The sequence below is a fragment of the Palaemon carinicauda genome, chromosome 5 (genome assembly GCF_036898095.1).
Source record: "Palaemon carinicauda isolate YSFRI2023 chromosome 5, ASM3689809v2, whole genome shotgun sequence".
NCBI classification, from domain to species: domain Eukaryota; kingdom Metazoa; phylum Arthropoda; class Malacostraca; order Decapoda; family Palaemonidae; genus Palaemon; species Palaemon carinicauda.
In genome coordinates, this window is record NC_090729.1 from 108,869,704 (window position 1) to 108,882,839 (window position 13,136).

Sequence of the window (13,136 nt, forward strand, 5' to 3'; positions counted from 1 at the left end):
CGTCCTTGGGCTCAAACAAGCTCTTTCCAAGGATGGAAGAGTGTCTGAGCTTGTCGACATCCATGGTTGGGACTTTCGAAAGGAACCTCTCGGTCACTGCATCTCAATGCTTCAACATCAAGTTTGCCCACAAGTTGGAACTTGGTGAGCTGGAAATCGATGGTGCTCGTGCCCAAGAGGAGTTAAGTTTCCATGGTCTTCCTGGTGCTCTCCTTGGACAAGTCCTCGGATAACAACAGGATGCCCAGAGATCCAAGCCAGACGACCAGTCACGAAGTGGCCTGCATGGCACACTTTGCGGCCTTCACCTGGCTCAGGATCTCCGAAGCCGAGAATGTCCCCTGCCGGGCGGAGAGTTTCTCGAGAGAAATTCCCATGGAAGCCCTTCCACGGAATGGTGGAGAGGCTGAGCTAAACAAGGCTTCCCCATAATCTTGAAGTACCTCCTCTGCTGACAGCTGACAGACGCAGTGTCAGCGACCCCGCTGGAGGGAAGGGGATCAGGTGATCCTGAGGAGTAAAAATGATGGGGCTTGCCTGAAAAGGAGAAGAATGTTGCCCAGACCTCTCTGAAGCTTCTTCCTGCTCCTACACGTGCGCTGCTCTGCATCTACGGGAGTTAGATCGTGACGACCATGATCTGGAAGTACGAGCTCCAGAAGACTCGCCAGGTTGCCTGCGTAGCGAAATCCAACGGGGAATCGCGGCCGAAATCGCACTGGAGCTCACGCGATGGAAAAATCGTTGGTTCGTGCACGGGTGAACATGGGTGCGCATGCGCGGGCGGGTGGGCGAGTGGGCGGGTGGGCGGGTGGGCGAGTGGGAGAGAGGGGTGCGCGGTTGTAAGGGCGAGCGCTGCGGCCTGGAGACCAATGGCGCATTGACGAGTGATGGCGCGTTTTGGCGAGCGATCGCGTACAGGAGAGTTAATGCGAGGGCACGTAAGAGACCTACGACGATTTGAAGCGTGGGAGCGTTGAAAAACACTTGCGCGCAGGCGAAGAATCGTGCTGGCGCGCAAGAAGAGCCCTGGGGTGCCTGTGAGCGCTCGTGCGCTAGCTTAGGCGCCTCCTGGGCGGCGCGCTGTGATGTGGATGCGTGCTGGCGCGTTGGCGAGCGTGTGATCGCTGGGACTGGAACCACGCGTGGGCGCGCATCGCGCGAAACTCCAGAAGGGCACTGCGAGTCCACAGGAACCTGTGAGTGCCTGTGCGCTAGCATAGGAAATTCTTGAACTGCGCGCGACGAGGCAGGAACCGGGGCGATCGTCAGCGCGTAGTTGCGCAGCCAGAAGATATCAGCGAGGGTGCAGAACCAGAGAGATCGTCGGCAAGGAGGCGAAGGAATAATCTCCTTGCCTGCGCCCATATCCGGAGATCGTGGGCGCGTGGGCGAACGTTGGCGCGCATTGCGCACATCAGGAAAGGGCCCGCAGATGTGCGCTGGCGAGCAGGCGAACGTGGGAGTTCAGCGAAGAAATAATCTCTCTGACTGTGCCCAGATCCGGAGATCGTGGGCGCGAGGGCGAACGTTGGCACGCATTGCGCACTTCAGAAAAGGGCGAGCAGATGTGCGCTGACGAGCAGGCGATCGTGGGCATTCAGGAGACCGTTGGTGCACATGGCGCGTAGCCGCACAGAAGGTCTCAGAAGAGTTAGCGATCAGGAGATCTACGGCGAGACTCGGCTACAGGAGGTCGCTGGAGGGTTGATTCAGCAGAAGTCTGATCCACAGCAGGAGAGCATTTGCGAACGTGCAGGAGAACAAGGTTGCACAGGTAAAAACCTGGCACTAAAGGGACTTAATCACATTGTGAGATAAGCCCTTTGCACCCCGAAGGGACCGGTGCCCGTTGGAAAACAAGGTGGAGTGGCGCCCACTGCGCATCTGCGTCCAGGAACGGAGATGGAAGACAAGAAGGTCTGGCAGGTGTCGGAGATCGCAAACGATCTGCCGAAAGGTCTAGCGAAGCAGCTGCAACGGTCTGTTCTCGTCGAGGAGGATCCTCTGCGGCTGAAGATGAAGACGACCACGGACAGGAGCACCATCATCAGTTCTCCGAAGAGGAGTCTCTTAGTGAACTCCCCCGAGGGGGAGAGACACTCGCAGGAGAGACTGTTGAACTCAGCTGCCCCCTCGAAGGATGTTCGGAGGGGGGAACTGAGCCTTCAGCAACAACAGCAGGGGAGTCCTCCGAAGAGGAGTCTCTATGAGTGTCCTCTCTCGCGAACGAGAGAGGTGAACACTTCGTAGGAGAGACAAGAACTGACGAAGGTGCCCCTTAGGGCCGTTGGATCAGCAAGCTGACCATAAAGAGCAACCCTCCGAAGAGGAGCTCCTGCAGCTGCTCAGCCCCTTGAGCGTAGCTGCAAGTGCAACCGCTCATCACCAAGAGCATAATCGCATGAATTCCATGGTCCGGCCTTGCAACCGCTCAGCCCCTTGAGCATGGTTACAAAAGCGGTCGCTCAGCACCAAGAGCATAACCGCCCGAGGACCAGGAAAAAACCAACCAGAAATTATTAAGGTAAGAGAAGTTGCCCCCCTGAAGGGGAAAAAACTCATACCTGGGAAGGGAACCTCCCTCGGAAGGGAAGTTACCCACCCAAGGAGGCGAACCTTCTGAGCATTCTAAATGAACTAAGGAGCTGACAGTTGTCACGGGAGAACTTCTAGGAGAAGGGAACACGCCCATGACGAAGTCGTAGAGAGGAGGCGGCAACAGCAGACTCCCCAGGCCCCAACAGGACAGCTCTGCTTCGTTGGCACATTAGGCAAATAAAAAACTAGATAGTTAACTGTGAAAATAAAATAAATAATTAGTTAACATTCATTCCCCCAGGGGAACTCCGAAGAGGAACCCCGAGGGAAAAGAACAAAAGAATTACACACCAGGAATGCACCCTCCTCCCCCACTGACATTCCCGGGAAGGGGGGGGAGGCGGAGAACTGTAACAAAAACAGAATTATAACAATTATAATTATGTAATTCATCTAAGAATGTTCACTAATAGTAAGAACGAATGAACCCCGAAGGGAAGCGTTCTACACAGAAGCTGAAAAATTAACAAATACAATTAGATTTCATGAAAAATAATTGAGACAAAATAAACGGAGTAGCAACTCAACCCGCAACGGGAAGGAAGCTACCGTAATACGTAGTAGTAATAAAAGGGTGAACGAACTCGATAGAGAGAGAGAGAGAGAGAGACCGTAATCAAACTAAACTCCCATGAAATGTCACCGTGGGGGCCTGGAACCTCACGGAGATGTTATTGTACACTACACACACACACAGCACAAACACTGAAAAGGAAACTTACTGTATTTCTATACTCAAATATATACATATATATTAAGTATAAGAAAAGTAAGTAATTAAGTAAAGACAAAACTTTAATGGATGCCATGCGAGGACGGGACAGAGACGTCTGCCCATTGTCCGAGCCAAAAGCGAAGTGAATCAGTTCACCGGTGTGTGAGGGGGGATGGGTAGCTAGCTACCTCTCCCCTACCCCCTCGTTAGCTAGCGAGAGGGTAGTTAACCCTCGTTAAAAATCTAATGGCTCATCATTTCGGCTACGCCGAAAGTAATACCACATGTACATAGCGTGGTTTGTATTTCGGTTACAGAACAATTTCAATTTTCGTTATTTGTTCAGAAGCCTCCTTGTTAGGCAGAAGGGGGGAACGCCGAGACATCTAGATTGTCCCACGGGTGTTGAAAAGCATCTTGCCAGAATGCTTGGGAATTTGGTACTGGGGAGCAGTACACCAAGTGTTTCCAGTTGAGACATCGTGAATAGGTCTATTGTCGGCGAACTCCACAAAGTCAAGACATTGTTGGCTGTCTGTTGATTCAAAGACCACTCTGTGTCGACTATCTGAGTCTTCCTGCTCAGTTTGTCCACCAAGATGTTTCTCTTGCCCAGAATGAAACGAACTGAGGGGGCTACCAGGTTGTCTTCCATCCATCTGATTATCTCTATAGCTAGATGGCATAAGGGCTGTGAAAAAGTACCTCCTTGCTTGATTATGTAAGCCACCACTGCGGTGTTGTCGCTCATCAACAACACAGTGTCCTGAAATGAGCTGTTGGAAGTGTTTGAGCTAGAAAGGCTGCTCTTATCTCAAGGGGGTTTATGCGGCAGTATTGCTCAGCTTTGGACCATAGTCCAGAGGTGGTGTGCTGCAACAGATGAAACCTATCAGTGGGTGACTATTCAGAAGAACATCATCTTTCCCCCTTGCCGATGAGGGATGATCATCCAGCGAATGACAGTCCCAAACAGCAGGAGAAAGGCGTTTATCTCATGAGTGGGAGACTAAGCCTACACATGAGGAATTGCTGCAAAGGAATCCTCCAACTGGATACTCTGAAGAATATTCGTCCTACGCTGATGATATTCACTCTAGCCTAAACGAGGAGGGGAAGGCACGGAGGTCACTCCGCTTATGGTAACAAGAGATTGTTTCGGAGCGCTACCGCTAGTAGGTCTAGGGGAAGGATTGGTCGACATCCTGGGTGAGGAAGCCTCACTCTCACCTCATGTCCCTTGCCAGAGAACCTCTAGAAGGTGCTCCCCACAAGGAGAACCTGGTAACCATAAAGATGGCCACAGCTGACATATTGTGTCAGCGGAGGGAGATTTCTCTGCGGAGGATGTAAGGTTCTTTTACTGGGAAAAGCAACCGGGACTTCGAAACCACAAGGTTGTCCTAATGTCAAGATGCCTCCACTCTTACCTGACTGATCCCCAAAGGAGATCGATAAGGCAGTCAGGGTGACAGTGTTGAGTTGCAAGAGAAGATGGCGAGGTTTCTTCCATTTCGGGGATGACCCCTAAGGGAAAGGATCCCTCTTAGCCTTCTTCTTACGTTTACCAAATTGCTTCCACTGGGAGGGTGGCCAATCCCTACATACGTTACATGGAGATTCCAACGTATTGCCTGCCCTCAACACCCAGAACAAAGTGCATGAAAAAATATGCATTCAAGAATGTGCGCACACTTTCATACAAGAAAAAGGGAAAGTTCAAAAATTTTAGGCCAGATGGTTGTTTAAACAGTTTTTAAACCAAGTAAAGCAGAGATCAGACAACGTCCGTTCTCCTTCAAGTCAAAATAAACAGTGGCTTGTGTTGGTTACTGCGTATGAATGGGGTGATTGGTCTAGTCCCGCTAACTAAGGGAAGATAGTAGCACCTCGCTAAAAGTTTTACTACTAGTTTCTGCTGTTGCCAAAACATATCTCCATAGTAGAGAGCTGAAAAGTTTGTATTTGGTGCCGGAACAAACTGTATTTGGTCATAACATGTCTGTAAAGTACCTAATTGTTATTCTGTTACTGTACTGTACAGTATTTTGAAATCAAGAACAAGAACTACAATATTATTACTGTAATCACGTGCTAACACCATTTAGAGCACAGGAAGGTGATGGCATGACGAAATCAGGGTCGAGTAATAATTCTTAAAAAACGTCTGAAAACAGGTTGGTTGTGATGAACCGAGGACGTCCACTTCAAAGAATCTTAGCACTGCCATGGCTGCTGAGATGGTCACTACCTCCCTGATGAATGACAAATATCTAATTAAAAATTTAATGCAAAAATAAATGATAACAGACAAAGTACAATTTACACTACTGTACTGTATATTGTATTGTAAATAATATATAAACTTTATACAGGAAAAATACCTATTACTGAATGTAAATGAGACGAAAAAGAATAATGAGATATTGTAAAGTAATGAATAGACATATGTGGAGCAAAAATTTGTTTCACCATTCATGGGACCATAAGTGTGCCTCTTTTGGGTATTATAGAACTTTGTGAAAGACGAGAAAGAAACTATGAAACTATAAGCTCATCTCTCCTCTAGTGTTATCAATGAAGGGCACCCCCTATCTCCTACCAATATGTACATCAAAATCTAATGAAAAGACTTGGTGGATGTCAGTAGTGGCTTTAAATTCAAGTAAATTTATTTTCACAATTCTTTCATACTGTACAATTATAGTCACAAGCCTTTTAAAACTACTATTCAGATAGCTACTATAGTGTACCATATGTAATTGCCAAAAAAATATTCCTATACAATTCCCTCATCTAAATAACTTCCCTGACTCCCCGTGTCAATCAGACACCTCACTGTGCGAGAGATCTTTTTACCATAAAAGGTCATTGACAAAATGGGCAACAACAAAGTTTGAAAAGATAGTGCATTTTGCACATTAATTAATATATATCACAAACTTCAAAAGTAATTTTTATTTTTCTTAGTTATACAAACCACAGTCCTTCATTAGGGAAGATTTCAACAAAAGCTGAAAATGGCCATTGAAAAAATTAATGAGTAGCTGGTAACTCCCAGGGAAGCATCCTGTCGAATAAAATTATCAAAACAACACAAAACTACATTTCCAATAGTAAATACAGTAAATATGACAAATTCGAAGATAATTTGTATTTTTCCTAACCATACAAACCTTAGCTATTTACAATAGGGTTACCTTTTAGCGTAGCTGAAATGGCGAGCCATTAGAATTTAACGAGGGTGTATTACCCCCGCGCTAGTTAGCAGGGGGGGGGGGGGTAGGGGAGTGGTAGCTAGCTACCCCTCCTCCCCCTCACACACAGGTGAATACTCACTTTCACTTAGAGGTAGGACTTGTCTTGGGGGACAGGGCTGGCGGGCAAATATGTGTAAATAGCTAAGGTTTGTATGGTTAGGAAAAATACAAATTATCTTCGAATTTGTCATTAGTTCCGTAACCGGAATACAAACCACGCTATTTACAATAGGGTGACTTACCCCTTAGGAAGGGTGGAAAGTCCCCAGCCATACTGGCTTTGGCTTTACCCGGGGACTCAGAATCAGAGTGAGTCGCACTCGAGAAAAGGAGTCCCTGCACCTCACAAGTTTACCATGTGGCCTACGTAAGCTTGTGTGTAAAGGAAGAAGTGTGACCCGTCCTAGGCAGTTGACCTGGAGTTCCAGAAGGAACTCTGGGTTAGGACGTTCCCAATACCACCACGTCAGGGTATGGAGGACGCGATAGTATTGACTCAATACTCGGAACACAAGGAAGCATGGTTTACCTGCAGAGGTTCGAGGTCAGCTATGCAGAGACCAGGATGCTGCTTCCCCGTAGAGGGGATGATGAAGAAAGAAGTAAGGGCCAGACATACTTCTTTCGTTCATGCAGACTAAAACCTGATAACAATGCCCTCAACTTTCTGCTACCTGTCCAAAAAGGAGCCTGAGGTTAGACCAGCTGTTGTGTAGCCACCACAGAGCGATAGAAAACGTATCGAGACTCCTGTGGGTCACGCCCTGCAGGAAGCGGGCTGCGAAGGTCATTAGACGCTTCCAGACTCCAGCTTGTAGCACCTGCGTCACAGAGTAGTATTACTCGAAGGCGAAGGACGTTGCGATGTATCCAACATCGTGCTGTAGGGCGACGTGACGGGGGAGGGTCTGGAGACAGGTCGAGATGAATGTCCTTGAGTCCGGGCTGAAGAGGTATACTGGTGACTCTCCCCCCATGTCCTCCTTGTGCTCCCAAATCGGCTGCAACTGAGGACAAACTGCAGCTGTTCCCAGCGCTAACCTCTCAATTCCTTTACTGGCAAGAAAGAGAAGGTCTTGGGACATCAGACACAGAATGGAGATTCGAAATCTTGAATGAATCGGACCAAAGGGTCGGGACCCTCAGATTCTGAGTCTAGCCAACAACTCAGGAGCGAGCCTGAATGTTGCCTTCCCCTCTTCCTTAGAAAGGGGGGAGTAGTAAGAGACCAAGAAGATTGCTTACACACTGGCCGTGGCCAGAGTGAGCAGAAGACCCAAGGCGGAATACAATCCGAGGCCTGTCGTAAAAGGGTCTTGAGAAGATCTCTTAAAGGACTAAAAGTCCGAGCCATGCTCCAAGTTGGAGTTCTTCCTCCGACTAGGGCAGGGACGATCGTAGCTTCGCATGAGCGAGGATAGATCCAGCGGGCAGGAAAAAGTTATTCCTTTAAGCCTGAAGGTCAGGGAAAGGCTGAGCAACAGGCTTCATTGCCGAGAGCGGAAAGGAGTTTCCTCCCGCCGAAAGGCAATAAGACCGTTATTGCTGGAGAAGAGGCCTCAAGGGAAGAGGTATATCTCCCACGGCACCAACCACCTTAGACTCTTCACTTTGCTTGGGAGACCCCTGTGGATGACCATCGCAGATGACGCGACCTCCGTACCGCGACTGTACCGGGTTGTCTCTTCTTGAGGAGGAAGCGTAGTGTCTCCAGGCATGAAGCCGAAGCGACGCCCCGGTTCGGGAGAGATGTCGCAGTGTGGTTGCTTGAGTAGTCTGCCCCGTGGGAGAAGCTCTCCCGGGAGTTCCGTCAGGGGAAGCAGAGGGTCCAGAAACCGTTCTGCGCATAGTCCCAGTGGAGCTCTCCCATTGAAAGGTTGACAGACAACCTGGTCTTGTTGAGACCCATTGTCCACAGACAAAAAGGAGGGAAGACGCAGGCGTCGAAGTTGTCCCACCATCACCGGAATGCATCTTACCAGAGTCTCGGGGTCTGAGACTGGGGGGAAGAATAGCGGAAGCTTGAGGTTCCAAGCTGTCGCGATCAGGTCCCCCAGACCAGCACTTGCTGGTTACCCAAGGTCAAAGACCCCCAGGTACACTCTCTCTACGAGGCTCTGCTCGGATAGTCTGAGAGAAACATTCCCCTGCCTGGAATGAGAGAGCCGATGGTGGTATTGAGAGAATCTCAATCATCCCGGTATCTCTACTGCAAGATGTGAAGGTGTGAAAATGCGTCCCCTGCTGGTTAGAATGAAGTCGACGTGCAACGGGGCGACTCGGCAGGAGCTGTAGGATCTGAAGAGGGGCCAGACTAAGGCCCCTAAGCCTGCCTGAATGATGGAGAGGTATCCTTCAGGTCTTGACCATAGGCCTGGACCGGAACATGCCCCCCCCCCCCCCCCTTTCCTTTGACGAGTCCGAGAACCGCATCAAGAATGTGGGGAAAGGACGAGAATATCCACTACCATCAAGAGGCTCCATAGGTCAACACCCATTGCAGGTCTAATAGTTCCGCTGGTCCCATAGGGGCCAGAAGGTCCGGTTAAACATTGCCTGAAGCCACCGGAACTTGGATCGCCCCAGATGGAACTTATCCTGAGGCGACCGTTCGGACTATAGACGGGTCAAAGAGGAAAGGAGAACTAGGAAACGTTCCAAGGTAGGGCTGAAAGCTCTGCTTGACTGAGAACAGGTACTGCGACTCTCCTCAGTCTTGCCACAGTCAACCGAAAGGAAGGCTCAGAGGATGTGGTAACAGAATCTGGCGTCCCCAGGTGGTCACCCATCCAAGTACCGACGTTGCTTAACCTCGCTGGACGGACGAGAAGCGGGGTTTCCAACGTGGTAAGGCCGTTGACTCAATATCATGGCCAGATACTCCAGATGTTGAGGCAGAGGAAGAGAAGGCTCCAAGCAAAATACCATGAGCCCACACTCATGGTAAGCATCTGGAAGCTTGTCCCGGCGCTGAAGAAGGTCGAAACCCGAGCCTACCGGAGTTGACCAGCCCTCCAAACAGCAGAGGAGGCGGAAGCCTGTACCTGAGCGGCCAAGAGGAAGGCAGGGAGAGTTCTCTGGGGAAACAAACCTGCTATGCCACGGCGGGATAGCCACACTGCATCATAAGCAGGAATACTTGCAGTCTAGGCTGAATCCGACGAGCACCCTGGAAGATGGATGGAATGGAAACTGAAAGTACCCGTCCTTCCGATCCAGGGTTTAAGGAGTCCTGTCGCCTCGTTACCAGTCTGATCGATTCTGCTGTTCTATGCTGGCCGAAGTTTGTTCGACAAACTTGATCAGGGCTGAGAGGTTGACTACGGAACTCCCCTTTAAGATCCTTCCCTACAAGAAAGGATCGACTGAGGGGGCCGAGGGTGAAGCCGTCGATGATCCTAAGGAAGACCTTCGCCTAAGGTATGGATCATTCTGCCCATCCGGGCAACTCTGCTGACGCTATGGCATAGAGGTTCAGAGACACTGAATTCGCTGACAGAGACGGCAGGCGCGATATCCTTGGCTAATCACAGAGATTGTGCGGGAATGGGCATCGGGAAGCTGTCATTCGGATGAGTAACCTTAAGCATCCTCTCAGCGAAAAACCTGCAATCCTAGAGTTCGTGAACTCCTTTTAGGACTATGCCCCCCATGGGGAAGACTCCCGTGCCATCTGTTCCTGACAGGAGGAAACTGCAGTTGGACATTTTGTCCCAGTTGTCGTAGCCGATAACTTAGGCCGACGTGGTTGAAAGAAAAGGGCGCTGGAGCCCTGCAGAGTCTGGAAGAAAGCGCCTTGGAGGAGTGAAACCGGAAGTCGATTTACTCCGCACAGCCGCTGTCTAAGTCTCTGTCCTTGGGCACAAACAAACTCTTCTCAAGGATGGAAGGGTGTCTGAGGTCGTCGACATCCACAGATGAGACACCCGAAGGAAGCCCTCAGTCAGCGCGTCCAGATGGTACAACATCGAGCTTGTCCGCAAGTTAGATACTTAACGACGAAAGGCCAAGGTGCCTGAGCTCGAGAGGAGGAAAGTACCCTTGATCTTCCTGTAGCTTCCTTGAACCAAACCTCGGGCCGTAACCGAGGAGGGAAAGAACCTGGTAAGCTCCCAGAGGAAGAGGTAAGCAGTCACCCCTTGTCCGATGGAGAAATCTCGAACGGAAAGCCCCCCGCCAAAAATCCTTCCAGGGAATGACGGGGAGGGGCTAACCCAGGTTCAAGAATAGAGGAGTGTTGCTCAGATCTCCCTTAAGTTTCTCCTATTCGTGCAAGTGCCATGCTCTGTGTTTACAGGGTGAGGCCGTGTTCTGGAAATACGCTCCAGAAGAACTCGCCAGGCTGGTCATGCTGCGAAAACCCCATTGGGAATCGTGGTCGCAATTGCCCTGGAGCTCGCGCGACGGAAATTCCTGGTGGTCGGCGAGCGATAACCCATAGACAAGCAATGGATACTGCAAGAAATAAGCCGACATTTGTGCGAAGAAACACTGTAGGTTCGCGCGACGGAACACCATCCGTCCGCGCGATGGAAAAACCGTTGGGTCGCGCGTGGGCGAACATTGGAGAGCATGAGCGTAGACGTGCAGGCACGTGGGCGTGTGGGCGAACATTGGAGAGCATGAGCGTAGACGTGCAGGCACGTGGGCGTGTGGGCGCGCAGGCGAGCGGTCGTGAGGGTGGGCAGGTGGAAGAGAGCGAGTCCAAGGCGGCAAACGCAAGCGTTAGCGCGATGGCGAGGAAACGCGCTGCCGCGTGGGCGAGGAGGACCGCTGGCGATATGGATCAACAAGCGATCGGTGGTGAGCTGGTGAGCGCTAACGCGCAGGTTGGCGATGGCGCATTGTGTTATGCCGACGCGAAGGTCGAGCAGTATGCGCAGGTGAGCGATCGTGCGTTGGCGAGCAGTATGCGAAGGTGAGCGAACGCGAGCAGTGATCAGCATGCGCCGGGTCGCGCGATGGTGATCAGTATGCGCAGGGTCGCGTGATGGTGATCAGCATGCCAGGGTCGCGCGATGGCAATCAGCATGCGCAGGTAGGCGGTCGCGCGATGGCGAACAGCATCTACAGGTGGGCGATCGCGCGATGGCGAACAGCATACGCAGTTGAGGGTCGCGCGATGGTGATCAGCACGCGCAGGGTCGAGCGATGGTGATCAGCACGCGCAGGGTCGAGCGATGGCGATCAGCATCCGCAGGTGTGCGGTCGCGCGATGGCGATCAGCATCCGCAGTTGAGGGTCGCGCGATGGCGATCAGCATCCGCGGTTGAGGGTCGCGCGATGGCGATCAGCATCCGCAGTTGAGGGTCGCGCGATGGCGATCAGCATCCGCGGTTGAGGGTCGCGCGATGGTGATCAGCATCCGCAGTTGAGGGTCGCGCGATGGCGATCAGCATCCGCGGTTGAGGGTCGCGCGATGGCGATCAGCATCCGCAGTTGAGGGTAGCGCGATGGCGATCAGCATCCGCAGTTGAGGGTCGCGCGATGGCGATCAGCATCCGCAGTTTGAGGGTCGGGCGATGGCGATCAGCATCCGCAGTTGAGGGTCGCGCGATGGCGATCAGCATCCGCAGTTGAGGGTCGCGTGATGGCGATCAGCATGCGCAGGTGAGCTAGTAGCTGGCGAACCATGTTCCTTCAGAAGTGTTGGAGAACGTTGGCGTGCCGGCTGTAACACACGTGGGCGATCCGGAGATCGCTGGCGAGCTGATGATCGCTGACGAGCTGATGATCGCTGACAAGCAGAAGGCTACGCGTGGAAGCCTGTGCAAAGAAGAAGAGTCCTTGACCCCGACCTGAACCGAAGTTCTAGATCGCGAGGGCGAACGTGGGCGCACAGGGCGAGTAACAGGAACCAACAGGAACCGCAGGGATGATCATCTTGAAAGCGCTGACGAACAGGAGAGCGCTGATGAGCAGAAGAGCGCCTGTGTGCTCACACTGAGCAGGAGCAGGAGAGAACACAGCAGAAGGGCGTGCAGGGAAACCCTGATACACAAGGGAAGACCCCCCGTGGGGGCAACCCTTTGCCCCGAAGGGATCGTTGTCCGCCGGGAGACTGATGTCCGTCGGAAGACCGCTGTCCGTTGGGAAGACCGTTGCCCGTCGGAAGACGAGATCAGACTGGTGTCCATCTGCACCAAGGCGGAAGATCGAGAAAAAGGAGTTGTAGGCTGCAAACGGAGATCCAAAAAGGCGCCTCAAGCACCCTTATAGGGAGATGAGAGGCCCTTACGACGAGGCGGATGGTGGGCCTTACAGCGAGGGAGGCCAACAGCAACAGAAGAAACCTCCGAAGAGGAGTCTCTATGAGTGTACTCTCTCGCGAACGAAAGAGAAACACTTCGTGGAAGAGACTGGTCAGCCAGTGACCTAAAAGGAGCAATCCTTCGAAGAGGAGCTACTGCAGTTGCCCAGCCCCTTGAGCGAAACTGCAGGTGCGACCGCTCAGCACCAAGAGCATAGTCGCACGAAAAAAAGGCAAGAGAAGAACCCCCCAAAAGGGGAAAAACTCAAGCCTGGACAGGAAAAACTTCCCTCGGAAGGAAAGTTACCCG

At 51.6% G+C, this 13,136-nt stretch overlaps 1 long non-coding RNA gene across 3 annotated transcripts in view; it reads right to left on the bottom strand.

Moving 5' to 3' along the window:
- The window catches only part of LOC137640504 (uncharacterized), a 59,788-nt gene that overhangs the window by 36,739 nt on the left and 9,913 nt on the right, over positions 1-13,136 (bottom strand). For all 3 annotated transcript variants that reach the window (XR_011044374.1, XR_011044373.1, XR_011044372.1), the window contains exon 2: positions 5,399-5,571. This is a non-coding gene — a long non-coding RNA (uncharacterized lncRNA). The remainder of the gene's footprint in view (positions 1-5,398; positions 5,572-13,136) is intronic.